Source organism: Rhincodon typus, chromosome 1, assembly GCF_021869965.1.
Source record: "Rhincodon typus isolate 14 chromosome 1, sRhiTyp1.1, whole genome shotgun sequence".
NCBI classification, from domain to species: Eukaryota; Metazoa; Chordata; class Chondrichthyes; order Orectolobiformes; family Rhincodontidae; genus Rhincodon; species Rhincodon typus.
This window is the reverse complement of record NC_063332.1, coordinates 147,152,730-147,178,695: the sequence shown is the minus strand read 5'-3', so window position 1 is coordinate 147,178,695 and position 25,966 is coordinate 147,152,730. Positions and strand designations below refer to the sequence as shown.

General features: G+C 41.6%; 1 long non-coding RNA gene across 1 annotated transcript in view; it reads left to right on the top strand.

Annotated features, from left to right (window-relative positions):
• Window positions 1-18,232, top strand: part of LOC125487347 — a 37,559-nt gene extending 19,327 nt beyond the window's left edge. The window contains exons 2-3 of the long non-coding RNA XR_007265837.1: window positions 14,528-14,639; window positions 18,076-18,232. This is a non-coding gene — a long non-coding RNA (uncharacterized LOC125487347). The remainder of the gene's footprint in view (window positions 1-14,527; window positions 14,640-18,075) is intronic.
• Window positions 18,233-25,966: the final 7,734 nt, after the last annotated feature.

The following is a 25,966-nucleotide window of genomic DNA, read 5'->3' as shown; positions in this document are numbered from 1 at the left end:
GTTACTCAGTGATTAGATTACATGGTTGAACTTTTCCTCTTACTAATTATTTAGTTCCATCAAAACTTACGTCCCTGATTTAAGTAGATACTTTCGGAGGGTTTCAGGTTTAGGAGAATTGCCAAGTGGAATCTTCGATTCCCCAGACAATTCCGTCAGAGTCTGCTATGATGGGGATTCTACAGGGTTCCCTTGAGCAAATCCTATCCACACAGAACAACAACCATCAGAAAATCCCGCCACATGTGCCTTGGAGTCCAGCACAAGAAGGATTACCCCAATTCTAAGCACCAGCCCCACTGGAGACAAAGCCTGAAAATAAACCGGTGAATTTGAATCGGGAAGTCAAGCAAAGTCATCTGGAGTAATAAAGTGAATCCTAGAATAGCTATAAAACAGAAGAAGACTGGGCCCATCAAGCCCATGGTGCCTCTGTGTAAGAGTAATTTAACTAGTCTCACTCTCCAGACATTTTCTTGTAGCCCAGCAAGCTTTTCACTTCAGATGATTGCTTAAGCCCTTTGTGAAAGCCATGATTGAATGTAATGATAAGAACAACAGTGATCTCTTGTTCAAGGCTTGTTTGCAGTCTGAAGGCTGAATTGCAGTGTAGTTTCCACTTAACAATAATACAACACACAAAGAAGAAAATGAAATTTAGAACCGACAAGGTGGACAAGATACTAAAAGAAATGGAATCAAAATTATATGAAAAATTACAAACCATTCCTCCCTCACAGGTACTAAAATACATATAAATTCACTTTTTAAGTACAGCAAACTTTGTTTTAACTGACACGCTTGACAAACTGGCAAAAATTATATACCTCAAATATTGCGATCTACCGTGATGTCTAAACATTTATGCTGTAAATAAACTACAACACTGATGTGTTTATTCTCTGTATTGCATTTGTTAATTACTGGGTGCTTTTACATTGATTTTGGGAGGTATGTTGACATTTTGACATAGATTTTTGAGGGATGTTGATGTCATGAAGCTTTGATTTATTTATCGTCATGTGCACCGAAATACAGTGAAAAGCTTTGTTTACGAGTGGTACAGGTAGATCATAGTTAGCAAAGGATGTACAGATCAAAAAGACTTAGACTGAGGCATACAGGTTACATGTGCTAGGCAGGACCAACGTTAGCAAGATCAGCATTATTTGAGGCTAGAGAGTCCATTCATCAGTCTGATAACGGCCAGGAAAAAGCTGTTCCTGAACCTGCTCATGCGTGTGTTCAGGCTTCTGTATCCTCTTCCTGACAGAAGAGGTTGTAGGAGGTCATTACTGGGATGTGATGGATCTTTGATGGTGTTGGCAGCCTTTCCATGGCAGCGAGCAGTGTAAATGGAGTCCATGGATGGAACATTGGTTTCTGTGATGGTCTAGGCTGCGCACATCACCTTCTGTAATTTCTTACGGTCCTGGGCAGAGTAGTTGCCACACCAGACCGTTAGAAGCACAGAAAGCATTGAGCGTGTCAGGGAGGGATGTGTCTTTGTCCACTATCATGCTCTGCTTCATTTTGGGTCCTGTAATGTTGTTTAGGCCTTGTCATAGGTAGGTAGGTTTGCGTCTCTAGCTTTGTCCGGTACATGCTTATTCAGGGTTCACTGCAGTTATGCGTACCTCTTGATTAACTGGAATATTTTTATCAACCAGCTCACTCCTAGTCCTATAGGTGCCAGTTAATGAAAAATTTGCTGTACGACATTGAGAATGCAAAGTATATATGGCATGCTATTACATCAGTATCTTTCTGTCCTATATAGAATTTAGTTGAACTTCTGATTGCCCCCACCTTTCTTTCAAGCTGTGTATTCCAGATCCTAATGAAAAGGTTTCCTTCTAATTTTTATCATTCCTGCACAAATATCTGAGTAGTCTGAGCAGTTATTGATTGGTCCGGAATGGAAGTCATGTGGAGGAGGATGGTAGTAAAGGGTAGGTGGCAACAGAATTTTGGATGACCCAAACTTTACAAAGACAGGAGAATGAGAGCTCAGCCAGGACAGCATTGGAATTACCAAATCTGAAAATGGCAAAGGCAGGGATATGAATTTCAATAGCAGATTGAAATCATTGATACTGGCAATGTTGTGGAAGCAGGAATAGACAATTGATGTGATGGGGAGAATTTAAACTTGGAAGGACAGTTAGGGGACCAAGAAGTCTTGCCATAATTGTCAACAGTTCAGTTAGACGTGAAATAATGATGATGGAAAGAAATGGAATTTGAAGTGAATATATAGAATTTGTGGGCAGTGGGGGTTAGGGGTGATTGGTACTGAAGATAGATTTGTCTTTTTGTAGTTAGCTACAACAAATTACAGCTACATAAAACTCCAGCTCCATATTATTTGGTTAGCTCATAAAGGATTCAGAATTAAGTGACCTGTACGCCATTAAATAGTAAATACAATCAATACAAAGGCGCCCATCATATGTTTTGGGCAACAAAGTTAGAAAGAAACCTAAACTTTTGAAAAAATATTCACCATTACATTATTCTCTCTTTAGATTTTATCAAAAAAAGTTTTTTTAGTATTAGAAATACCTCTGGATAACAATTGAAATGCAAGATTACTGGAAGTAATGCAATACATTGTGCTTCATTTATTGCAAAGCTAAACAAAGAGAAAATATAACCATGCAACCTGTGAGCTGTACTATTGTTCTGAGAACAGCTAATATTAATAGGTATGGAGAGTGTAGACTTCACACTACCTTTTAGCGGCTTGTGGCTCAATGCCAGGTAGAGTTAGTTAGCATGCAGAACAAGCACATTTGCCTCTGCCCAGCACTCACCATCTTTTTGATTATTGAATGTGCCATGCTGTTTTATCACAAACTAGCAGGGAAGAGCAATAGCTTTGAAGATTATCAATGCTCTTCAATCAGCCTGTCACCAATTCTTCAGAAGCTCAACAGTCTTTTTTGCCCAGCGCACTGTCGTTTAGCAGTATGCATTTACTGCTGATTATGGTAAGCTGCTGCTGGTAGTAGAGCACCACTTATGATAATTGCTGTTATTTCCACACTGTCCATGAAAAAAAAACACACTAGTAGGAGGGGAGGTGATGGCCTAGAGGTATTATTGCTGGACTATTAATTCAGAGATCCAGATAATATTCTGGTGACCCGGGTTCGAATCCTGCTGTGGCAAATGGTGAAATGTGAATAAAATTAAAAATATCTGGAATTAAGGATCTAGTGATAACCATGAATCCATTACCAATTGTTGGGGAAAAACTCCTCTGGTTCACTAATGTCCTTTAGGAAAGGAAACTGCCAGCCTTGTCTGGTCTGGCCTACATGTGACTCTAGACCCACAGCAATGTGGTTGACTCTGAACTGCCCTCTGGGGCAATTAGGGATGTACAATAAATGCTGCCTAGCCAGCAATGCCCTCATGCTGTTAATGAATTTAAAAAAGGGACTCACTTGTATCACCAACATTATTATGGTTTACTGCAGTCCAAAAAATTTATTTTTCTTTCTCTGTTCTCTGAGCATTTGTTATTACAATGGAATAACCAGTTCATGGATAGTCCAAAACTAATTCATGAAAATAATTTTTAATGTCACTATAGTGATTTTCCAAACTCAGCTCCTAACATTACAATTAGAACACTGGAACAGTTTGCAGCAGCAATGCAAGAACAATGAAATGACTGATAATACAGGAGGCATCACCATGTCTGCATTACTCATTTTTATCTCAGTGGATCTCACAGTGCTTCATTCTAGTTAAGTTGAGATCCACTCAGCTCAGGGAGCTGTACAACAACCTCAGGACATCAATCAGGAGATTTGTCTTTCTGTCAGAGGTTTGTGCAGCTTTCTGTCCCAGAGGCAATGGAGGTGGGGGTCATTGAAAAATTTTAGGGCGGATGTAGATAAATTCTTATTAGGGAAGGGATTTTTTTATTTGATTTATTATTGGCACATGAAATTATGTACAGTGAAAAGTTTTGTTTTGCGTGCAGTACGGGTAGATCATACCATACAAAGTGCATTAGGGTAATAGAACAGAACAAGGAATACAATGTTATGGCTGCAGAGAAGGCGCACAAAGCTTGAGATCAACATTAAAATTTGAGAGGTCCATTCAGAAGTCTAATAACAGCAGGGAAGAAGCTGTACTTGAATCTGTTGGTTCGTGGGTTTAAGCTTTTGTATCTTCTGCCCAACAGAGGAGGTTGAAAGAGTATAACAGGGGTGGGAGGGGTCTTTGAATTAGTTGGCTGTCTTTTCGAAGCAGTGAGAACTATAGATGGAGTCGATCCTTAATGGGAGTAGATAGGATGGGGAAGCACCAACAGATCTTATTGAATGGTGGAGCAGGCGCAACAGAACGAATGGCTTAGTTCTGCTCCTAATGAGTATGTTGCAAAGTGGAAACACTTTACAACAACGCTAAAATTGCAATAACAGAATTTCCTTAATTTTGCAGAAATTTTGCTTTGAGTTTACAAGGTACACTCAAATATCAAGGAAAGGTGAAACTCCTGGGGAGTTCACACTTCACACAATCTCTGAATTGTACTGCACAGTCGCAAGGATTTTTGTAGAGGTTGCAAGAAACTCAGAAAAAAGTCTAAAGGACAGAATTTTTCCAATCCCTGAATGATATGGGCAATAGTGGAACAGCTGGGAAAATACAGTGAGAATAGAAGAACGCTTCTTGACATTGGAAAAAATGTCAGATTTTCTGTACAATGGCCAGATGACAACCTCATTAGTGAGTGGTGAGGAGCACATTTGCATGTATTAGCATGTTACTTGTAGCTAAGCTCATTTCATTTCTTTGCACATTGCTGTTTCCCAGCAGCAGAGAGACATTATCATGACCCGACATGAAAGTCAGAGCAGTTACTTAGCAGCTGCAGCTCATCGGCATTTTCTCTGGGTATTCATCTTGGCCAACATTCCTCAATATCTCAGGCACACTTTCTATGGGAAGTGGCTGTCATCATCCTCCATGGCAGGTTGACATTGACAATGTACCAGTCTTACCATACCGTGATGGCACATCACATTTCTAATACTGTTCACCACTTCAGTACTGCACCTTGGAGCTCACCAATATTTTAGATTGCAATGCTGCTGCATTTTGCACATGGACACCGTACACCTCTGGGCTTGCTTTCTCAGCACTTGTTTGCTTCACACCTACTTGGATTCTGATGCCTTCACTGACTTGCCTTGACTTTTTGTGCATTGTCAAAACTTACCAGCTCAGACCACTTCTGCCTTGCCTTGTCTTTTAGGAAAGTGCACAGAGATCAGCCAGTGGCCTGGTCCATCAACAGAGAGGGTGGTCATTCGAAGTCTGTTAAGTGGGTGTGTCAGGGCCAGTGCTGGTGCACTGAATATCAAAGGGACTCATGTTGAGGTGGGGAAGCTGGGGAAGTCAATTGTGAGAATTGGAGGCACCATACTGGGGTGCTGATGGGGATACATCTGAAGGGAAGCAATTCAACATATAAGGGTGGGAGATGACAGACCATTGGCGGGCATAAGGAATCATCGATGCTCACCACTACTCTGGCTTCGATGAGCAGACAGTGCAACATGATGTTTGGTATAACTAAGCTGTAGGCCTGGATCTCGGGTTTAATATGGGAAGATGAAGAGTTAAATAAAAGAGTTGGGAGGGAGCGTGGGGAAGCTCAAACCTGATGCGGTCACCAAGGATTACATGGCAGAAAGGATTATGGAGGTTTGGGCTCCCCTAGATTGACAGGCTGAGCTTGTCATTCATTTTTTGGAGAGCTACCTATGTTGTCTTCCATCCTCAAGCAAATTGCAAGTATTTAATAAAAATTAAAAATGGCAGCCAGAGGGGTGGAATAAATTAGTTTTCTTGTCTGAGAGAGTGGGGCCCACTTGTGAGCAAAGTGAGCCCCTTCAAGGTGCAGTTTCACGAATCAGGTACTTACAATGAACAAATTAAAGAACATCTGTAATCAGAAAAACCAGCAGTGACCAACCAAGTCTATTATGAATGGCACAAGCAACCTTGACCATGCTATTGGTCATTACAAATTAATCATAGTAACCAATCAAACTGAAACATGAGTAATCGCAGGGAACTTTTGAAATGTGTCACCTGTGTTCCACAATTCACAAACTCATTCCAAGGTCATAGGTTGTAAAAGAGCCTGGAGCTGCTTTCCTTGTACATTTAACTGTAAGCATTTCACATCATGCTGCTATATGCAATGCTGTCTTTGTTGGTGTCATGTGGGGTGGGGATGCAGGGAGATGATGCCATTGATCATGCCACACTTACAACAGACACTCTTACAGAAGCTCTTGTGAAAGAAGAAGTGAATTTCTCACAGGAAGAGACCATTTTATTCAGAAGAAAGGAGGATGGGGAGAAAAACTGTTGAAAACACAGTTTAACACAGCTGTTTAATGGGGTTTATTAAAGAAGCCAGATAAAGGAACCCCTGGGAACATGTAGTGTCAGATGACTAGAGAGACAGAGCATTTGTATAGGTATATCTTGCTGGTGAAAACTCAAATAGGAAGGAATGATTGGTGAAGGCCTCATCCAGCATGGTGAAGTATGGTAGAAACTACTGGACAGTTAAAGGGAACTATGGTTCTGCTCTGGATGTTGTATGTAATATTTGTGATATCAGTTTAAAGTAAATTTACCATTTTAGTTCAACTTTTATCACTTTATTAGATAACACTTTAATTGTGTTTGTTTTGGTTTGAAGGCTGATTTTAATATTTTTAGAAAGTAAAGTCTTATCTATCAGATTCTTTCCTCAAGGTCATTTGGGATTTGCTTCTTTTAAGCAGTTGTTCAATATCTATGAGGCCTGTAACAGCTAGTAGGAGCAGTTGTGGTAGATGTTGTTGACATGTGTGTCTATGTTATGGTACTGAATGACATTATTACCAAACAGTCACTAATGGTATTGTAATACCTGCATTGATTGCGAATACCTGAAAACCACATAATTATATTACCATTATCATGCAGGGCAATATTTCACCTTGCTGTTTCAACATGTGAGAATTTATTAGATTTACAATAACAATTTTTTATCATGTTGATATAATTAGCATTTTCACAATAATCTAGGAAGTATATAACTATACATAGGGTCAACAGCAAGAAACTAAAATAATCAATGAGAAATATGTTCTGCTTATCTATTCTATCTAGGTCCCTGATAATCAGTTAAATTCCACCTGATCTACTGAATGTTTCTTCATGGCTAAAATTTGGACATCCTGGCACCATCCTCATTATTCTCCTCTGAACCCTCTTTTGCAATGACATCCTTCCTGCATTGTGGTATACCAGAACTCTATGTAGTACTCTTCACTTTTGGGTCACCTAGGGTTTTAAAATGTTGTAATAAAACATCCCTGTCTTTATATCCTGTGCCTCAGTTGTTAAAGCAAGATATTCAATATGGCTTTGTAACTTATTTACCTGTCCTGCTACCTTCAGAGATGATGTACTCCAAGATCCTTCTGCTACTCCATACTTCCCAGTATGATACAATTTATTCTGCATTTCCTTGCCTTCTTTTTCTTTCTCAAATGCATTTCCTCAAACTTCTCTGGATTTAATTTAGAGATAGCAAGAACTGCAGATGCTGGAGTCAGAGATAACACAGTGTGGAGCTGGAGGGGCACAGCAGGCCAGGCAGTATCAGAGGAGCAGGAAAGCTGATGTTTCAGGTCAGGACCCTTCTTCAGAAATGGAGGGGGTGGGGAAGTGGAAGGGAGCTGGGAAATTGTAGGCAGGCATAGGCCGCTTACGGTGTTCACGTACAAATCACCTTACTTGGCCAAGTAGAGGTCACTCCTATAGATCCGCCCTTTGGCCCCAGGCCAAATTATGGCCGCAGGGCCACTATTAATTCAAGCAGTCCAAATCAGAGTTCAAAAATCTAAATCAAATTCCAAGAGTATTCTTCACCAAGTGGTGTTGCATCCATGATCCTCTTTCCGTTGTTCGATGAGGTGGTCTTTGCCATTCCACTAGTAGTCTGTTGGCTTGATGGTGCATAGTAGGACCACCCCCATGATCCATGGCACTTCTGCAGTCATCTTTTTCCTTATTGTGGTCATAATGCATTTTACAAGACCAAACAATGGAACATAAGAACAGTGTTACAACAAACATTACTATTCCCTGTACAATGGACATCCGAAGGGATCCCAGCCAACCTTCTGCCCAACTCATTAGGCTCAAAAAGGCAGGTTGTTTAAGTTTGTTCATTTCTTTTTGGATATGGTCGGCTAAATGAGTAATTGCTTCTGAGTTATTGGGGATGTATGTACAGCACTCTTTTCTGTTGAGTGCACATGTTCCTCCTTTCTTGGCTAACATCATGTCAAGGGCAGTTCAGTTTTGTAATGTTATGGTTCGTATGACGACCATTTCTGCATTTATTTTGCTCAAAGCTCGTGAGGTGTCATTGACCACTTGCTCTAAGACTCTAGCCAGATTGATAGATTCTCTGGATTACTTGTCTTACCAGGGTAAGAATATGGAGAGGAGCCTATCTGCTCCTGAAATTGCATGTTTGTGTCGTTCTGACATCGACTGCAGGAGGGACACTGTGTGGCGTATGAACGGTACCACATAGGCCAAGTAACATGACCCAGTCCAGGTTGGGGGTAGCCAGGCAGAGGCTCTGAGTCCAAACACAAAGTAGGTGCCATTGTATGGGACGAATCGGGTAATAATCTCGGGGCACCAGTGTTGTTGAAAAGTTCCGTTACTCGTGAGGTTCCTGAAGATCAGGATGCTTGGACCACCTTGCATGAGGAGAGACGTGTTTAAGGGTCCCATGGTCAGGAAGAGTGCCCTGATGGGTTCCAGGAGAGGGTATGTGGAACTATTATAATTCTGGTTGCAGTTATTAAATCTCATGGGTGTTCCTTCTCCTTAGTTTTCAATTCTCGTCAGGCAGATCAAGCCGTCAGGTCTCCCTATCTCTGATGTGTTAGTCAATGTGATGAAGTGGGGTGGTTGTGGGGTAGTGTAGTTGGGTTGGTACCATCCTGTAAAGTTGTTCAAGTTATACCCTGCTGATTTCCATTGTGCCCTATCTCAGTCAGTATTTCCTAAGTACTTTCCACTATTGGTAGGATGCCTGTCTCTATCTCCCTGTTTTGAGCTATGCTGTCTTAATACCCATTCGGCTAATTCTGAAGCATTAAAGGGGGTGGGTCGCAATGGTATCCCTCCCTTAGAGTGTATGGAGACATGGGGGCAGACCCAGCAATTGGAAACATTATGCTCTCTAGCATACATGTGATAAATACAAAAAAGTACTAACATTCAAATTCCTCTTCTCCACTCACCTGTCAGTCTCTAATGGGATCAAAAGTAAGAGGAACCCACAGAGGATTAGCATTTTCATACTTACATTAATGTCAGCAATGTTTGTAATTACAGTCTTTACCACCCAACCACGTCACATATATTTACATGCGACATTAATCTATTCCAGTTGTTATCCTGGGGAAGGGAGCTGGGAAATAAATAGAGAGAGGAGGGTTGGAGCTGGGGAAGGTAGGTGGGATGGTGATCGATGAGTGCAGGTAGGCAGTGGTGGGGATTGGTCATTGAGGTGGGAGGCGGTTTGGTGAGAAAGAAGATGGACAGGTTGTGTCAGGTCAAGGAGGTGGGGATGAGAGGGAGGGTTGGTCATGGGAGGAGGCCAGGGTTGGGGAGATTTTGAAATTGGTAAAGTCCACATTGAGACCATTGGGTTGTAGGCTTCCAGGGTGGAATATGAGGTGCTACTCTTCCAGTTTCCAGGTCGTGCCATTGTGACTCTGGAGAAGGCCCAGAATGGACACGTCACCCAGGGAGTGGGAGGGGGAGTTGAAATGGTTCACGACTGGAAGGTGTTGTTGTTTATCATGAACAGAGTGCAGGTGCCCTACAAAGTGTTCTCCGAGCCTCAGTTTGGTCTCGCCAATGTAGAGAAGACCACATCAGGAGAAGCGAATACAATAGACTACACTGACGGATCTGCAGGTGAACCTCTGATGTGAAAGGGTTTTTTGGTTCCTGGGATGGAGGTGAGGGGTAGGTGTAGGGGCAGGTGTAGCACTTCCTGCAGTTGCAGGGAAAGGTGCCAGGGGTGGTGGGGCTAGTGGGAAGTGTGGAGCGGACGAGGGAGTCGCAGAGAGACCAGTCCCTACGGAAGGCAGATAAGGGTGGGGAAGGAAATATATCTTTGGTTGTGGGGTCAGATTGCAGGTGGCGGAAGTGGCGGAGAATGACACGTTGGATCCGGAGGTTGGTGGGGTAACACGTGAGGACAAGGGGGATTCTGTCTTTGTTTTTGTTGCGGGGAGGGGATGTGAGGGCAGAGGTGCAGTAAATGCAAGAGATGCGGTCAAGGGCATTTTCGACCACCGAAGGGGGAATTTGCGGTCCTTGAAGTAAGAGGATATCTGGGATGTTCGGGAGTGGAATGCCCCATCTTGGGAGCGGACACAGTGGAGGCAGAGGAATTGGGAGTAGGGGATTGCACTCTTGCAGGAAGGTGGGTGAGAGGAGGTGTAGTCTAGGTAGCTGTGGGAGTTGGTGGGCTTGAAATAGATTTCAAGGTGGTCGCCAGAGATGGAAACAGAGAGGTCCAGGAAGGAGAGAGAGGTATCAGAGATGGTCCAGGTGAACTTGAGGTTGGGGTGAACGGCGTTAGTAAAGTTGATGAACTGTTCAAGCACCTCGTGGGAGCACGAGGCGGCGCCGATACAATCATCAATGTAGCGGAGGAAAAGATGGGGGATGGGGCCACTGTAGCTGCGGAAGAGCGACTGTTCCACATATCCTACGAAGAGGCAGGCACAGCTTGGGCCTATGCAGGTTCCCATGGACACCCCCTTAGTCTGTAGGAAGTAGAGTATTTTTTATTCATCTTTCTTTCTAATTAATGTGTTCAGAGATGTTATTACACATCTTTTAGAGTGGCTGGGACTTGAGCCCAGGCCTTCTGGTCCAAGGGTAGGGACACTACCACTGCACCACAGGAGGTTCCAAGTGGAAAATATTTTTCTCTAGCACCTGAAATTTTCTGCTGTATTCTGTAAAGTGCACGAACAATGCAAATTACAACACAAGTGTGAAAGGGGAAGATCTCATCGATTCTTTCAGTAAATTTGCTCATGTTTTAATGCTGCACAGACTGTGGTCAAACTAACTATGAAATGATAATGATCAGAGATTGTGCGCTAAACTCCAACCTAGCTGTAAACAACATCACAGAAGAATAACATAACAATAATTACAGCATCTTTTGTCCCATATTTCCGAAATAAGTTATGAATTTTGCTTCTTCTCATTTTCTTCTCATCTAGGTCTGTCTTTTGTATCTTAATTTGTCCCATTGCCAGCTCCTTTTGCCTTGCACCATTACTCATTTTGTCATTTAATTTCTTCTTCATTGCATCCTATCATGCACCTTAGCTCTTGCGCCTTTCCCTTCCTGCCTCTGTATTTGTCTAAAACACATTATAGTCTCTTTTTCTAGTTCTAACAAAGGGTTATTGATCTGAAAGTTGAATTTGTTCCTCCTTCCCCAAATGCTGCCTGACCTATTGTGCATTCGTAACATTTTCTGTCTGTTTTTGCAGAGAATATCTTTTGTTGCAACATTTGATTTGAAATTGCCAATGTGTCTAGGGATGTGTAAGTTAGCCATGGATTAGCTATGGGAAATGTAGGGTTACAATGATATGGTGGGATGCTCTTTGAAGGGTCAGTGTGGACTTGTTGGGCCAAATGGCCTGTTTCCACAGTGTAGGGATTCTATGAACAGCTCTCTCAAAGTATAGCATCCTCTCTTTAACAATTCAAAGACCTATTAAGAAATGCTCTGCTGAAGCATGGGATAAGAGGAGGGAACTATCTGGTTTATTAATGCACCTGCTATAAATTATTGTTAAATGATTTATGAGTTATCTCCAGTGATGAGCTCAGTGCTTATAATTACACAACTAATCCTTCTCACCTTAATTACTATGATTGCATTTCAATATAGTTTGGTTGGAGAACTCAGTAGGGTTTTAACCACAGTGCCATAATATTTTTCTCTCAGTAAGAAATAAGAATATTTGAAATGAATGTGAATTTTCAGCACTTCTGTGCTTATTTAAATAGCAAATCATCATGTCAAATTGGCTAAGCTTGCACTGGAAAAATGATGTGTTCTTAAAGTAATTTTCCCATCATTCCTTGCAAGTGCTAAAACTATGTAATTGCAATCAAAGTGGCAAATAACTGGAAGGAAAATAATGCAAAAATCAAAAATAAATTCATAGCAATTAAGATTCAGTAATGAATCACAAGAGTTTATTTCCTCATTAAATTACAACCAATGGGTTATGCTTAACAAGGACATTGTGATAAATGGGACACTTGCATTTTCAACAGAGCTCATTAATTAGCAGTCTTCAATGATATTTTGATCAGCTACTTTATCAGCTTAAGCTGCTCTGCTTCATCACTTGGATTCGTTTTTAAAATCAAATTTACCTGTATATATATAGAGTTAAACTATCATACTAGAACTTAGTTACATTTTAGTCAATTCATTGTCTTAATTTTTAATTCAAGCGTCTGCAGTTTTTCATTACTGACTGACTTATTTCATAATAACAATTTATTGAAAGTAATGGAGGACAGGTTGAGGCACAAATATAATTTAAAGTATGTAAATGAAGGTCTCTAATGAAACCATTATGATCAATCTAGATATTACATTAAACAGCCCTTTAACTGGTGTGCAATTAATCATGACAGTTAGATCTTTGTAATTCCACAATTCTGTCCCTCATTTGTTATTTTTTAATATGTGTTCTATGTAAATCAGCGATTTAATTCTGTCTTCAAATATCCAATTGTATTGAACTTTGTAATGGTGCCTCGGTGCACGGGTGTAAATGGGGAGCCTTCATGATTGTCTGGAACATTCCCGGCAAGATTCCCAGAGCAAGCAGACATACGAACAAAATTCATCCTGCTCTCCACTCTGGTATAGCCTGTACAGTTTCTTTTTAACTAGCCTTTAACATTGGTTGATCACTTGACTCTCTCAGCCTCACTGTGCCTGCAAGGAAGATCATTTATAGATATACTTGTTTTATTCAATATTCTGCCAAAGTCCTACAAATGTTAATTATTTTCATGCATAGGAGAAGAGTAGTTCTTAAAGGGTTGGGGTACTTTTTGTGAATGTTGAGTTGAATTGATGTGTATTCTTTTCCCAGTCAGAGAGCTTGATGATCAAGCCATAGGAAGAGGCTGAAAAGGCTGGGGGTATTTTCACTGGGGCATCACAGGCTGAGGGGTGACCTTATAGAGGTTTATAAAATCATGAGGGGCATGGATAGGGTGAAGAGCCAAGGTCTTTTTCCCAGGGTAGGGGAGTCCAAAACTAAAGGATATAGATTTAAGGTGAAAGGGGAAAGATATAAGAGGGGCATAAGGGGCAACTTTTTCACACAGAGGGTGGTGCATGTAGGAATGAGCTGCCAGATGAAGTGGTGGAGGCTGGTACAATTAAATATTTAAAAGACATCTAGATGGTACATGAATAGGAAGAATTTAAAGGGATATTGTCCAAATGCTGGTAAATGGGACTAGATTAATTTAGGATATCTGGTTGGTATGGATGAGTTGGACCAAAGGTTCTGTTTCTGTGCTGTATAACTCCGTGACTCTATAATAGGGGCTGCAACAAATTGTACCTTAATGTTTATTTTCTGCTTTTATGCAGTTCCTTTGTTCTGGTATATGCAACAGAACAAAGGAACTGCATAAAAGCAGAAAATACTGGAAAAAGAAAGTCAAATTGGACAGCATCTGTGCAACAAAACAAAGTTAATAATTCAGGTCTATGAGCTTGCATCAGAACTGGGAAATGTTGAGGTACAGTAGATTGTAAGCAAGTGGTGGGAGGACACAAAGAAAATGAAAGGCTGTGATAGAATGGAAGACAAGAGAGCTTGAACAGCAGACTGATCCAAAGGGCATGGAAATAGTGCAAGGAAAAACGAGGGGTGATTTCTTCTCATTTTCAGAATTACATGTCCACTCAACGATTATCACCTGTCTCATCCTCCCACCTGACCTCTGCACTTTCTACTCACTGAACGGGGGCGCCTCCCCACCTTTCCTGCTGATGCATGACCATAACTGCTCTTGCATCCACTTCCATCACGCTCAACCACCTCCCCCACCACCTTTCTTCAATTGCAGGAAATATAGGCCCATACACACAGGCTGAAGACGGTCAGGGAAATGAAAGATATCAGGCTGCTCATGGGGACAAAATTCTGGATTTGGCTGGAGAAGAACAAGGCTGCTCATGTGGGGATTTGTGTGATATACAAACATGCCAAACATGTCAACTTCATTGTTCTGTGCTTCTCCCCCAGTATCACCAGTGCTAACTCATTCTTAATCTGCACAAGCTTTTATTCCACTTCTACAATTTATTCGCTCTGTTACGCAGGCTCTGATGGCATCCAGTAGACCTTCACTGATACTGAGCACGACCTCTATCTCCGAGGAAGAATTCTACTGACTCTCAGGGAAAGCAACAGCAAGGAGTCCATCTCTACAAGGTCAGAGACTTTCCCCTTGGTGTGTACACTTTCCAGATGAGATTCGGTAGCACAAGCTGGTGAGGACTTCACTGCCACGCCTCTGTGGCAGAAACACCCCAGGCTGCTGGCATTGAGAGGACTGCTGGTGACCAGGAACATGCTCAACCCCTGTTGAGACGAGCCCCTGTCCTTGGCCGTTAATGACTTGGTCAAACTGCAACAGCAAACACAGGAACATCAGGCAGGGGTGCCAGGTCAGATAGTAAACTCAAATAAAGTGAGTGAGTGTTAAGAAGGCAAGTTAAGAGCCGTAAGATTTCACATGTTCATGTCCAAGCAAATATAATTTGTACAAAGACATGAGGCATATAGTTGTTCCTGCTCACGAAGCAGCCAGTCAGAAGCATGCAGGTCATCTGTCAGCTCCAAACCAAAGTGTTTGAGGCCCAGAATAGTGGCTGAGTTGGTTCAAAAGAATCATGACTCTGGTGCTTTGCTGATATAAGGTTGTATGGATAATGGCCAAGTTGAAAATGTGGATATTGAGCAACTGAGCCGTATAGTGATTGAATCATAGAATCCTTACAGTGTGGAAACAGGCCCTTTGGCCCAACAAGTCGACATCGAACCTCACAGCATCCAATCCAGACCCATCCCTCATAAGCTAATCTACACATCCCTAAACACTATGGATAATTTAGCATGGCCAGTCCACCCAACCTGCACATCTTTGGACTGTGAGAGGAAACTAGAGCACCTGGAGGAAACCCATGCAGACACGGGGAGAATGTGCAAACTCCACACAGACAGTCACCCGAGGGTGGAATCGAACCCGGGTCCCTGGCACTGAAGTGCTTAAAAAGGCTGGCAGCACTCCAGGTAAAGAAGTCACCAGGCCCGGATGTGATGCATTATAGATTATTGATAGCGATAGGGGAGCAAATCATGGAGGCATTGACAGTCTCTCTGAATACAACATTAGTCCCAGGAGACTGGAGGATTGCAAATGTGAGATTATTGTTTAAGAAAGGGACAAAGGATAATTCAGGAAACTACAGACCTGTCAGCTTGACACCAATAATGGGAAAATGATTGAGGCCATAATACAGAATAAGGTAAATATACACTTAGAGAAAAATAAGCTAATATTAGAGAGTCAACACAGCTTTGTCAAGGGCAAGTCACGTCTGACAATTGTGGTAGAGTTCTTGATGAGATGACACAGTCAGTGGGTAAGAGTAGTACTGTGGATATTGTATATTTGGACTTTCAGAAAGCATTTGATATGGTGCCACATGGTAAGTTGGTTAACAAATTAGAAATATTTGGCATTGATGGGTCCTTGGCAGCATGGATTAGAAGTTGGCCAAAAGATAGGAAACAGAGGTTATGTATAGATGGGCATTTCTCAGGTTGGAGACAAGTTTAAAGTGGTATTCCCCAGGGATTTGTGTTGGGACCCTTGATTTTTCTAATTTATATAAACAATTTGGAGATGGGTGTTAAGGGCAAAATCTGTAAGTTTGCAGAAGAAACTAAGGGAGGGAGAATATTGAATTGTGAGGATGATGCTGAGTGACTTCAGGGATGTTGACATGTTGGTCAATTGGGCAGATACCTGGCAGATGAATTTCAATGCAGAGTAATGTAAGATAATACTTTTTGGTAGAAGAAACATGGAGAGACAATACAGACTTAATGCTACAACTACAAGGGGGAGTACAGGAGGAGAGCGACCTTGGGGCTCATGTGCATGATTCTCTGAAGGTGACCAGACAAGATGAAACAGTGGTTAAGAAGGTTTCTAAGATCCTTGGGTTTATAAATAGAGGCATTGGGGATAAAAGCAAGGAAGTGGTGCCACACCTCTATAAATCATTGGTCAGACCACATTTGGAGTATTATGTTCAATTCTGGGCATCTCACCTAAGGAAGGATGTTGAACCTCTGGAGTGCAAAAAAGATTTACCAGAATGATAACAGGAATGAGAGATTTTAGATACAAGGAAAGATTAATTGGGCTTATTCTCCTTGGAACAGAGAAAATTAAAAGGTGACCTTATCGAGGTGTTTAAAATAATGAATAATTTTGATAGGTTAAAGAAGAATATTCTGTTTCCATTAGTTGGTATGTTAGTAATTAGAGGTCACAATTTGAAGATTGTCAGCAAGAGAGCTAGGACTGAGTTGAGGAGAAACTTCTTTACTCAGAATTGTCAGGGTTTGGGATACACCATCTGGGAAAGTGGTGGAGATAGATTCCATAGGAGGTTTCAAAACAGAGCTGGATATATATTTGAAACTGATGAAATTAGAGGGCTACAGGACTAGGGCTAGAGAATGGGATTAGGTGGGTGGTCTTTCTGGAGCCAGTACAGTCAGGATGAGTTGATGGGCCTCCTTCTGTGCCTAGAAATTCTATTACCCTGTAAGATTCAAGGAGGATGATGGCCATAGAGCATGCAGGGATATTTTGTAGAAGAAGCTGTGGTCTGATGGCCAGCTCATGCATTTGGTGAGCTGCAATCTCCAGGTACCTGCTCTCTTTTCCATGTCAGGAAATGGCACCATCTGGTTTCTTGATAGAGGAGTGAAGAATTGGGATTGCGTCATAAATAAAGAGTATTGAGATTTTCATGGGATGCAAATGCAGGGATATGAGATGACCACCACTCAAGAGTGAGATTTTGAAGTTGCCATTTACAGCTTGAGGGGGAAACCAGGTGAATTGTTCTCAATGTTGGGAATCTAATGTTTCCATTATCACCATACTTTGGCACCATGCCTGCCATTTCTTTCTCCTCACCAGGGAAGGGAATATCCCACCCATGGTATATATCTATTGCTTATGATTTACTTCCTCTCTGCATTAAATTTCACCTGCCATTGTTACCCTCATGTATTAATTCGACTCATTCTGAAATTTTTGAGCCATTTTCTCAATTGACTGCAGCTCCCTGTTGGCCATCCTCTGTTTAATCTGACCGTTTTACATTGAAGTGGCTGATGTAAATTAGAAACACTAGTAGTCCTCACACTAAGTCCTGAGGCACTCCACTCAGTTCTTCCTTTCAATGATTCCCCACCATCCCAATCCCAAAGAGGAGAACATAATACTGTTTGCCATTGTTTGGTCTGTTACAGAACTTCCATTAACATTGGCAATCTGGTATCCAGACAGCCAGAGTCACAATCATGACTTTGATCTAACTGCACATGTACACATTTTGTGTATATATCTTTGCCATTTGTCACTGAAATTATTGTATATAAAAACAGAGCAGAGTTGAGATCTAAACAACTAGTGCAATATATGAAAAACTTCCTAGTCCAGAAAGATTACATCTTTAAAAGTAGAAATAAACAATAATTAAATAAGAAATCAATATTTACTACAGTTGAATTAAACAGATGGCAACCCTTGAGCCTGGATTATTTTCTTCGGTTCTGGCAGGACATTACTTTCACTGGTTCACATTTGATCTATTTCTTTGGTTCTCATTGCATCTGACATGAAGAGAGTGTGCGCTTCTGTGAAGACAGAAATACTGATAACACCACAGCAGGACTGCTACTGCGTCGCTCAGAAAAACACAACAATGCACTTTCAAAAGGACAACCCTGGAGTCCAACTCAGCAGCAGAGGCGTTGGCATGACAGAAACCGAAGGCATTTTAAGGATTCGGTTTCATTTACATTGAATTATGAATCTGCGAGTACTTAAACAATGCTCATGGTAGTTTGTTGATCAGGGTTGATAGCTTTTCTGTTGGGTTGAGGCAAAGATTCAATGTAAAATAAAACGGGGACAAGGTGTAAATTTTGGCAAGGGGAATGGTTGAATTGTGAATGGGGCTTTCAAATATTATGGTGTTCTGAGTAGCATCATGACTTCATAGAAATCCTTACAAAACAAAGGATCTTTACATGACATGCTCTGAATTTGTAATGGCCCAAAATGTTCACTCTAGGGTTTGCTGCTCGATCTCTCAATGTCTATATCAATAAGCAGAGCAGAGATGGCGCACATTCTGCCTAATGGTACCTCCAGATTGTGTCAGGGCTTTAGGTATATCACAGAATCCTGCTAAAATTAGTTTCCCTCTAAAGCAGGGAAGTGACCATGTTAACCACACCGAGATCCCTGGGAAAATGGAGAAAGAATAAAGTTGTGCATTCCGATAATTTTGGAGATGGGGGCTCATCTGTCTGATTCTCATTTAGTTGTGGGAGCTAAAATCAACTCTTTGGGGTCTAAATTGCTAACATGCATTTTCCTTTTGGGCATTGTTTGATCAGTTGTCCACCTCTTGCAGTTTTTGTCTCTAGTTCTTTATTTATTTTAATCAGCTGATAAATTTTGAATAGTATGCAAGTACTGAACCCAAACCTCTTCGTAATTGGTGTGATCTCTGGTTCTTCCAACTTCCCTCTTTTATTTCTCTCTATTTTCAACCTTTATGAAAATGCTTGTTCATTTTTAATGAATAATTCTAATGAAAAGCAAACCCAAAACATCATAACTTCTTAATTGTGCCAAATTGTGTGTTTCCTCATTTTTGGTGTCCATTTCAGATTTCCAGCATTTGTCCTTGTCTTTTTCATTTGACAAAGTGTTAAATACTGTACGGAATGATGCAACTATTCAGATGAGTGATGGCACACCAATTCAGCATTGTTTGGAAACCATGTGTTGTATGGCTTGTGTGTTTGAAGGATTTGTGTGAAGCTGTTCCACAGTTTGCTATTCCCCTGATTCAAACTGTTAATTTGTTAAAATTAAAATAGGTGAAATAGATGGTCTGACAATTAATTACCAATTATGATTAACTTACTGGTGAATCATTTTAGAATTGGATCAAATTGTACCAGTTTCATTAACTTCTCGCCATATAAAGGTCTGCAGCTGATAAACATTTCAAACAATGACCTGGGTCATCCCTTGATACATGTATGTCTCGCTCCATCCCAATTACTGCTGGTTCAGAGCAATTTCAGTGCTTTTGATGTACAGAATCCAACACAAGCAACCTTATTTAAGTTGTGCTTTCATTTAAAAAAGCAATAACCATTAGTCATTTCCATTAAAGCCATTTTCAATGCCATTATTGCTCTGTGTGTTTTGGGAAGATGCAGCTGTGTATTCACTCATCAATCACACACAAATTGTTACCCTTTTATTACCTCTGTAACTCACAGAGCTAATGCCAGGCATGCATATTGCTGACTTAAATTGATCGTGTTGAATTAACATATCTCAGAATTCCTTCCTTCTGGACTCCCAAGAAACACATTTTGTTCTCTATTGAGATCCCAAGCACTCTGGTTCAGCTGAAGGCCAGTTCTTCAAAGATTTCATCTACCATTTCTGTATGAATCCTGTTAGACGTTCTTTCTCCTCAACATTTTACAGATGAGAGAGTCATCTAACAAAGGTTATATGAGTCTGTCAGGCACTGGCTCATCAAACCCATGAGATCATGGGTTTGTTGAGTCTACACTTGTTCTAGCAAATATTCAATGACAGGGAGGTTATTTGGCAGTAATTAAAATAAGAACAGAAGTAGGCCATTTAGCCTTTTCCGCATCTTCCAACAATCATGGCTAATAAGTGACCGAACCTCATACATCATATTTCTACCATTCTGTGTAATAAATTTTGTTACTTAAAATTAACGTTAAATTAATGACTATCACGCCATTGTAAAGTCATGTTGATTGAAATGGACAACAAATAACTTCCTGTGCTGAATTTTGTTTGTATCTGTGGTGCAACACAGCAACTTCACACCATTTGATGCATTTCATTGTGAGACAGGTAACAAGAGGTAACATTGATAACAATTTAATATAGAAGTTGATGCTCTTTCCCAGAAACTACTGCAGTAATTGCACTTTACTCATTTTGATAGTACATTATTGTCCAGATTATCAGTATCGCATTTGACCATATCTTCTCAAAATTGCAAAGTATCACAGCTCCTAAATCTGTAACGTTACAACCATTTGAGTTTTATTTTTTATAAAGTGAATTTTAATTCATTTCATAGGATGCGTTTGTCAAAGGCAAGGCTAGCATTTGTTGCATGCTCCTAATTGCCCTCGAACTGAGTAACTTGCTTGACCATTTCAGAAGCTGGTAAAGCATCAAACACATTGCCCAGTGTCTGGAATTATATGTAATTGGTTAAGGATGGCAGATTTTCTTCCCTATAACGATTAGTGAACAGTACGGACTTTCAACATAATAAACATTAACTGTTCTGGTCACCACTACTGTGATTAGATCCAGATTTATTCAATGAATTTAAATTCGACCAGTTCCATAGTGGTATCCAAACCTATATACTCAAAGTATTAACCTGGATCTCTTAATTACTTATTGAGTGATACTACAACTCCACGTGCATACTTCCCCATTATCAACATCTTACAAAGTGAATTGACCAGAAACTTCGTTAAATCATATCAATAATTTAGCTTGAAAGTAAGGAAGAGGTAGGAATATAGGAGCATGGGAACAGGGCTGGGCCATTCAGCCCCTTAAGCCTGTCCCACCATTCAATAAGATCATGGCTGATCTGGGCCTAACTCCATATACCTCCCTTTGGTCCATGTCCCTTAATATCTATTGCTTACCAAAAATATACCTATCTAAACTTTAAATTAACAATTAATCCTGCATCCACTGTCATTTGCAAAGGAGAGTTCCAAACATCTACCACACTTTGGGTGTAAAAGTGCTTCCTTCACCTCCCCTGAATGTTCTGACCCTTATTCTCAAATAATACCCCCTAGTTCTAGACCCCCTCAACCAGTGGAAATAGTTTATCTTCAACTATCCTGACTTTTCCTCTAAAATTCTGAAGACTTCAATTTGATCACCCCTTACCGTTCTAAATTCTAAAGAGAACGTGCCCAATATGTATATTCTATCCTCATACTGTAACCCCTGATGTCTAGGTATTAATCTTGTAGACCTATGTCGTACTTCATCCTTCCAAATGCTCACAGTACTCCAGGTGGGGTCTAACCAGGATTTTATATAACTTCAGCATAACTTCCTTATACTCTAATCCTCTAACTATAAAGACCAGCATTCCATTAGCCTTCTTGATTATTTTCTGCATCAGTTCATGATATTTTAAAGATCTATGCACCTGAACCTCTAAGTTGCTTTGGATAGCCACTGTATTAAACTTCATACTATCTAGAAAGTAACGTGATCTATCCTTTATTGGTCCAAAATGGATCACCTCACAACAGCTTACATTGAACTTTATCTGTCAGGGTTTTGTCATTCACTTAGTTGATCAATATCCCATGTAATTTTATGCTGCCATCTACACTGTCTACAATGTTGCCTAACTTTGTATCATCAGCAAATCTGATATATGACTTTCAATGTTATTGTCCAAGTAGTCAATAAATAATGTGAATAATTGAAGACCTAACACACATGCTTGTGGGACACTACTGGTCAAATTCTGCCAATTTGAGTACCTACCCATTATTCCTACTTTGTATCACCTGCCACTCTCAATTCCACTCTCAATTAACAGTCTCACAGGCGGACTTTATCGAATACTTTCTGAAGTGTATATAAACACAGACACTTCCCTGTCCACTACCTTAACCACCTCTTCAAAAAAACTCAATGAGTTTTGTTAGGCATGACCTATCTGTCACGAATCCATGATGACTCTCATTAATAAACTAAAAATTTTCAAGTTGTTCAGTTACCCCATCCTTGATTATAGACTCCAAATACTTCCCCACTGCAGATATTAAGCTAACTGGTCTCTAATTCCCTGGTTTTCCTTTTTCGCCCTTCTTAAAAAGTGGAGTGACATGTGCAATCCAGATAGATGACTCCTGCATCTAGAGAACTTTGAAAGACTATAGGGTAGTTTATGACCTGATCCTTGAAGGTCTCTATCATCTGTAACATTCTAGCCAAAAGTGTGACTCAATAGCACCACATGATGGAATAGCAGCTACTGCCACAATTTGTCTTGACCAATATTTATCACCTAATCTACACCTATAAAACATTATTACATTGCTCTTTTGGGGCTCCAGTGTCTGTCCCGCAGGCCCGACCAGTCCTCCTCCACTGATACCCTTATCCGCTTAGCTGAACTCGTCCTCACCCTTAACAACTTCTCCTTCAATTCCTCCCACTTCCTACAGACAAAGGGGGTGGCCATGGGTACCCACAATGCCCAAGCTATGCCTGCCTCTTTGAGGGATACGTGGAACGATCCCTCTCCTGGAGCTAACCTGGCCCTATCCCCCACCTCTTCCTCCGTTACATTGATGACTATCGGCGCTGCCTCGTGCTCCCATGAGGAGCTCGAACAGTTCGTTCACTTCAACCTTAAGCTCACCTGGACCATCTCTGATACCTCTCTCTCCTCCCTGGACCTCTCTGTTTCCATCTCTGGCAACCACCTAGAAATCAATATCCATTTCAAGCCCACTGACTCCCACAGCTACCTAGAAGACACCTCCTCCCACCCACCTTCCTGCAAAAATGCCATCCCCTATTCCCAATTCCTTCGCCTCCGCCGCATCTGCTCCTGAGATGAGGCATTCCACTCCCGGACATCCCAGATGTCCTTGTTTTTCAAGGACCGCAACTTCCCCTCCACAGTGGTCAAAAACGCCCTCGACCGCGTCTCTCGCATTTCCCGCAACTCATCCCTCACACCCCATCCCCGCAATAACAACCAAAACAGAATCTCCCTCGTCCTCACGTACCACCCCACCAACCTCCGGATCCAATGTATTATCCTCCGGCACTTCCGCCATCTGCAATCCGACCCCACCACCAAAGACATTTTTCCCTCCCCACCCTTATCTGGCTTCTGGAGGGACCACTCTCTCCGTGACTCCCTCGTCTGCTCCACACTCCCCACTAACCCCACCACCCCCGGCACTTTTCCCTGCAACCGCAGGAAGTGCTACACCTGCCCCTACACCTTGCCCCTCACCCCCAAGAAAACCTTCTACATCAAACAGATGTTCACCTGCACGTCTGCTAATGTGGTATACTGTATCTGCTGTTCCCGATGTGGCCTCCTCTACATCAGGGAAACCAAGCAGAGGCTTGGGGACCGCTTTGTGGAATACTTACACTCTGTTTGTGACAAACGACGGCACCTCCCAGTCGTGAACCACTTCAACACCTCCTCCCAATCCTTGGACAACATGTCCATCCTGGGCCTCCTCCGGTGCCACAATGATGCCACCTGAAGGTGGCAGGAACAGCATCTCATATTTTGCTTGGGAACCCTGCAGCCCAATGGTATCAATGTGGACTCCACAAGCTTCAAAATCTCCCCTCCCTCAACCGCATCCCAAAACCAGCCCAGCTAGTCGCCGCCTCCCTAACCTGTCCGTCCTTTCTCCCACCTATCCACTCCTCCTACCTCAAGCCCCACCCCCACCTCCTACCTACCAGCCTCATCCCCGCCTACTTAACCTGTCCGTCATCCTTGGACTGACTTACCCCTACCCTAACTTCCCACCTACACTTACCTTTACTGGCTCCATCACCACCTCTTTGACCCGTCTGTCTCCTCTCCACCTATCTGCTCCTTTATCCATCTTCTATCCGCCTCCCGCCCCTCTCTATTTATTTCAGAATCCCCTTCCCCTCCCCCATTTCTGAAGAAGGGTCCAGACCCAAAACGTCAGCCTTCCTGCTCCTCTGATGCTGCTTCGCCTGCTGTGTTCATCCAGCTCTACACCTTGTTATCATGGATTAGTTGCTGCCTTTCTTACATTACCATGGTGGCTGCACCTCACAAGTCCTTCATCAGTTATAAAGCACGAGGACATGCTGAAGTGGTGAAAATTGCTCTGTGAATGTGAATCTTTCTTTCCTTTTGACAAATAGTAAACTGACATGAATGTTTTTGATGGCAGCAGATTAATTGTGTATTCATATCATGTCTTTCATATCCTCATGCATCCTCAAGGACTTTCAAATAAAAAATAGACTTTAAAAAGTTCCATTATGCAGATAAGCATGATAGCCAGCAGAGCACAGCAAATTCCTAAACAGAAAGGCAAATCTGTGAATTTCTTCTTTTTAATACATTCACAGGATGAATAGGCAACACTATTTGGGCCAGTCTTTATCTTCAGGAGGTGAACACATTTGTTTTGTCTAGAACTAGGTGAATTGCCATGACTGTGCAGGTGTAACGAAACAACAGTGAAACCTTGATGTGAATTCACAATCCTACTGTCGGGACTGCTGATAAACCTGTAAGAGAACCCAGGCAGGACTCTGTGCTCTATGGTCTGTTTCCTGAGACGCGCACTGAGACAAACATTGACTGTGACTCAAGGACTGTCAACTTGTCAAAGATGCCCTTTTGTTTGCCTGAAACTTGTTGGTCTTCCAGAGCAGGGAGTTGACCTCGGCCAAGTGTTGCAGTCTGGCACATTCCAAGGTCTAGGGTGATTTGGGGCAGCTACCGCCAAAGTGCAGTGGGGAAAATCCACCATCTAAGGTCTTCTTGCCGAAGTTAAATTGGGGTCTGTTCAGTTATTGGACCCTCCCAATGCCTCAAGTATGTGTAAATATAATCTTATACAAGTAAGAAAAACCTTTGATAACAAGGTGTAGAGCTGGATGAACACAGCAGGCCAAGCAGCATCAGAGGAGCAGGAAGGCTGACGTTTCGGGCCTAGACCCTTCTTCAGAAAGAAAAACCTTTGGTTTGTTTGCTAACTAGAGTCAAACTCCAATATTTTATTGTTTCTTCACATGCTGCTATGCAGAACCAACCTGCTTTAATGACTATGTAAGTATATAAAGCTATTTTTAGGAATAAAGTATATTTTTAAAATAAAAAAAAGTTGGATACTCTTATCATTCATGTTTTACTTTGTTTGTACAATCGAGTACAGAACTAGATGGGAGGCAATGGCCTAATGGTATTATCACTGGACAGTTAATCCAGAGCCCCAGGTAATGGTTTGGGGATCTGGATTCAAATCCTGCCACAGCAGATGGTGGAATTTGAATTCAATAAAAATTTGGAATTTAAGAGTGTGGTGATGACCATGAATCCATTGTCGATCCTTGGGAAAGGGAAACCTCCATCCTTACCTGGTCTGGACTGCATGTGACTCCAGATCCATCGGAATGTGGTTGACTCTTAAGTGCTCTTTGGGCAATTAGGGATGGACGTAAATGCTGGACAGCGATACCCTCATTCCATGAATGAATAAAACAAAATTGAAAGGTCCTACTTACCCCAAGGGCAGATAAGAGTCAACCACATTGCTGTGATAGTAGGAACTGCCGAGGCTGGAGAATCTGATAT